Consider the following 5,000-nt stretch of genomic DNA (forward strand, 5'->3'; position numbering starts at 1 on the left):
GCCCCACCCATCACACACATACACACTCTGATTGGCCAGTCAGTGGTGTCTGTCAGCTGAGAGTGAGAGCTGATTGGCTGGCAGAGCTCAACCCTCTGGTCAGACGCTTGGTCTCTCTCTCTCTCTCTCTCTCTCTCTCGACCATTCAATCAGATTGTACACTGTAAAAATTAAACAGTTATTAGAAAACAACCTCACGTGTCCACATTCAGAACAGGATTATTTAATAAATGGGAGAAAAACTTATTGAGTGGTGTTTGTAAAGTGTGTGAGGTGGTCCTGCAGTGTTTGTGCTCTTGTTGAAGACAGGTGTGCTGTCACACTGCTGCAAAACACTGTAGCAACCACTGAAAACATGCTAGCAACCACATAACAATGCTCTACAAACCACCCAAAACACCCCAGCAACTGCATAGCAACACTTTATCAACCACACAGAACACCCTAGCAACCACATATCAATGCGCTACAAACCACCCAAAAAACCCCAGCAACTGCATAGCAACACTTTATCAACCACACAGAACACCCTAGCAACCACATAACAATGCTCTACAAACCACCCGAACCACCCCAGCAACTGCATAGCAACACTTTATCAACCACACAGAGCACCCTAGCAACCACATAACAATGCTCTACAAACCACCCAAAACACCCCAGCAACTGCATAGCAACGCTTTATCAACCACACAGAACACCCTAGCAACCACATAACAATGCTCTACAAACCACTCGAACCACCCCAGCAACTGCATAGCAACACTTTATCAACTACACAGAGCACCCTAGCAACCACATAACAATGCTCTACAAACCACCCAAAACACCCCAGCAACCGAATAGCAACAATCTAGCAACACCCTGAACACCCTAGCAACCGCATATCAATGCTTTAACAACCACCAAGAATCCCCTAGCCACCGCATAGAAAGACTCTAGCAACCACACAGGACACCCTATTAACCACATAACGCTCTAGCAACCAGAGCACATGCTAGTAACCACATAGCTCTAAACCACGAGAACACCCTAGCAACTACATAGCAACGCTCTAGCAATATCCCAGAATCCCCAAGCAACCTTCGAACACTCTAGCAACCACACAGGACACCCTACTATATGCTAGCAACCACATAGCAACTCACTTCTTACCGCAGAGAACACCCTAGCAACCATATAGAAACACCCAAGCAACCTCCCAGAATACCCTAGCAACCAAATCACTGTAACACCATTTAATTATTCTAAACTAAAAATAGAATAATTTATAAAAATAAACTAAAAATAGAGTCAAACACACACACACTCAAACACACACACACACACTCAAACACACACAGACACACAAACACACACACACTCAAACACACACACACTCAAACACACACATACACTCAAACACACACAGACACACAAACACACACACACTCAAACACACAAACACACACACACTCAAACACACACACACTCAAACACACACACACACACTCAAACACACACAGACACACACACACACTCAAACACACACACACACTCAAACACACACAGACACACAAACACACACACACTCAAACACACACACACTCAAACACACACAGACATACAAACACACACACACTCAAACACACACTCAAACACACAAACACACACACACACACTCAAACACACACACACTCAAACACACACACACACTCAAACACACACAGACACACACACACACACTCAAACACACACACACACTCAAACACACACAGACACACAAACACACACACACTCAAACACACACACACACTCAAACACACACAGACACACACACACACACTCAAACACACACACACACTCAAACACACACAGACACACAAACACACACACACTCAAACACACACACACACTCAAACTCAAACACACACACACACACACTCAAACACACACACAAACACACACACACACTCACACACACACACTTTTTGATTTCTCCACTATAATAAATAAGTCCTGTAGTTCCTGAAGGTCTGGTGTGACTGTGGGTTTTTAAGGACTGGAGCTGCTGCTGATTTGGGATGTAACCGGTCCTGACAGCGGTCGGGCAGAACACGCGTGTGCTTCTCCCGCGGGCGACACATGCAGAGCAGAACTCACGGCAGAGCAAAGTGCAAATCTGTGTCAAGCCATCACACGTCCCAATACACCAGCAGAACCATGAATAAATGAAGAGTGTCCTGAAGATCAGGGGTCCATGAGCCAGAAGAGGAGGATTGTGGGATACCTGGAGATGTTCCGACCACAAACACTTCACAAACCTGCTGCAGTGCTGTTGATTTAATACTGGAAGCGTTTAATCATGTTCCCAGACCATAATAATAAATGTTCACCTGCATAAACGCGTCTCTGTATGTGTGTGTGTGTGATTTTCAGTTTTGGGACAAGTGGTGTTCCTTTGACATTGTGTAGTTATAAGAGCTGATCGCTGTTGTTGTGTGACATCACGTAACCCAGGACGGGTCGGGCCACCCCGAATATTCAAGATTATTCTTTGACTTCATTTATATATATATATATATGTAAAACATTGTTTTAAAATGCATCATTTGTAAAGAACTTCCATCCATCTTCAACCGCTTATCCGAAGTCGGGTCGCGGGGGCAGCTGCTCCAGCAGGGGGCCCCAAACTTCCCTATCCCGAGCCACATTAACCAGCTCTGACTGGGGGACCCCGAGGCGTTCCCAGGCCAGTGTGGAGATGTAATGTCTCCACCTAGTCCTGGGTCTTCCCCGAGGCCTCCTCCCAGCTGGACGTGCCTGAAACACCTCCCTAGGGAGGCGGCCAGGGGGCATCCTTACCAGATGCCCAAACCACCTCAACTGACTCCTTTCGACGCAAAGGAGCAGCGGCTCTACTCCGAGCTCCTCACGGATGACTGAGCTCCTCACCCTATCTCTAAGGGAGAAGCCCACCACCCTTCTGAGGAAGCCCATTTCGGCCGCTTGTACTCGTGACCTAGTTCTTTCGGTCATGACCCAACCTTCATGACCATAGGTGAGGGTAGGAACAAAAATTGACCGGTAGATCGAGAGCTTTGCCTTCGGCTCAACTCTCTTAACTTGTTGGGGAAAAACATTTTCATTACTTTTGGCTACACCCTTGGTTACATGATTGTGTTTGAAGAGCTCTGGATAACACACACACTCACACACACACACACACACACTCCTAGAGAGCGAGATGTCAGCTCAGATCAGAGGAGGAAGCAGTTGCACTGCGGGCGGTGTGTGTGTGTGAGAGTGTGTGTGTGTGTGTGTGTGTGAGAGTGTGTGTGTGTGTGTGTGTGTGTGTGTGTGTGTGTGTGGGATTACCTGTAATACCCCAGTTTACCTCCAGATGGCGATGTCTCACTGTAGTCTCAAAGGACGCATGACACATGATTGCTGGGGGTCGCAGGGGTCACTGGACCCTGTTAGTGACAGAGAGGTACTAACCCCCCCCCATATTTATACATGATCAGTGGAAACGTGTAAATGCTTCGTGCTGCACCCCCCAATATTCAAGACTAATCTACGCCCCTGCTTGGCTCGTTATGTGACAGATACAAATAAACCATGAATCTGTCTCACACATGTGTTGCCATGGTGAGGGCACTTCAATTGAACCGCACCATTTCAACTTCTGCAACACACACACACACACACACATACACGCACACGCTCTCTCTCTCTCACACACACACTGTGGAGCCAAATATAGACACTCCCTGCTGTCAGTTCACAGGCTGCTGTCTGCACTATCTGTACTATAGTGTGTATTTAAACGATACACTACACACAAATACACACTCCAGATTCTGTGTGTGAGAAATCTCATAAATATTTACAAAACAACAGTTTTGCTTATAAAGGAGATGTTTGCACTCATATTCTATATATATATTAATGTGCAGGTGTGGATTATTGTGACTGATTTGTGTAATTTCACAGGAATAAAAGCTGCAGGAATCGGAGAAGGATGTGAGCCGTATCCATGGTAACAGACACAGGGATGGCGCAGTGACATGTGTGCACTTAAGAGATACTGAAGCACACATTCTCAACATTAATGTGATGAATGTACACAGAAGTACAAATCTATTCATATTTATATTTGATAAATGAGTAATACAGGTGTTTGCTGTGATACACTTGACCACCAGATGTCGCTGCAGCAGCAGTCCAGTATAAACACTAACACTGAACACTATGACAATATTATAATCTTAATCATATTTAATGAAATCAGACTTTTTCAGTCTTTCCACCTTGAAAAAACAGCTTAAACTAGCTTGGTTTGCAGTTCGGAGCTGGTTCAAGATAGTCTATCAAGTCTAAACAGCTCAGTGTCCCAAATAATCCCCCTAAACCCAGATAACAGAACAGACCAGGCTGTGAGACCAGATAAAACCAGCTAAGAGAGTACCCTGACCAGGCTGTGAGACCAGCTTAAACCAGCTAAGAGAGTACCCTGACCAGGCTGTGAGACCAGCTAAAACCAGCTAAGAGAGTTCCCTGACCAGGCTGTGAGACCAGCTAAAACCAGCTAAGAGAGTTCCCTGACCAGGCTGTGAGACCAGCTTAAACCAGCTAAGAGAGTACCCTGACCAGGCTGTGAGACCAGCTAAAACCAGCTAAGAGAGTACCCTGATCAGGCTGTGAGACCAGCTAAGACCAGCTAAGAGGATACCTTGACCAGGCTGTGAGACCAGCTAAAACCAGCTAAGAGAGTTCCCTGACCAGGCTGTGAGACCAGCTAAAACCAGCTAAGAGAGTTCCCTGACCAGGCTGTGAGACCAGCTAAAACCAGCTAAGAGAGTTCCCTGACCAGTCTGTGAGACCAGCTAAAACCAGCTAAGAGAGTTCCCTGACCAGGCTGTGAGACCAGCTAAAACCAGCTAAGAGAGTTCCCTGACCAGGCTGTGAGACCAGCTAAAACCAGCTAAGAGAGTAGTACCCTGACCAGGCTGTGAGAC

General features: G+C 46.2%; 1 protein-coding gene across 1 annotated transcript in view; it reads right to left on the reverse strand.

The window, feature by feature from the left end:
• Positions 1-2,046, reverse strand: part of LOC127639622 (uncharacterized) — a 21,662-nt gene extending 19,616 nt beyond the window's left edge. Inside the window, exon 1 of the mRNA XM_052121738.1 lies at positions 1-2,046. This exon is cut by the window's left edge and continues 323 nt beyond it. The gene's annotated coding sequence lies outside the window, so the exon portion shown is untranslated.
• Between the last annotated feature and the right edge of the window lie 2,954 nt (positions 2,047-5,000).

The sequence above is a fragment of the Xyrauchen texanus genome, chromosome 48 (genome assembly GCF_025860055.1).
Source record: "Xyrauchen texanus isolate HMW12.3.18 chromosome 48, RBS_HiC_50CHRs, whole genome shotgun sequence".
Taxonomy (NCBI): Eukaryota; Metazoa; Chordata; class Actinopteri; order Cypriniformes; family Catostomidae; genus Xyrauchen; species Xyrauchen texanus.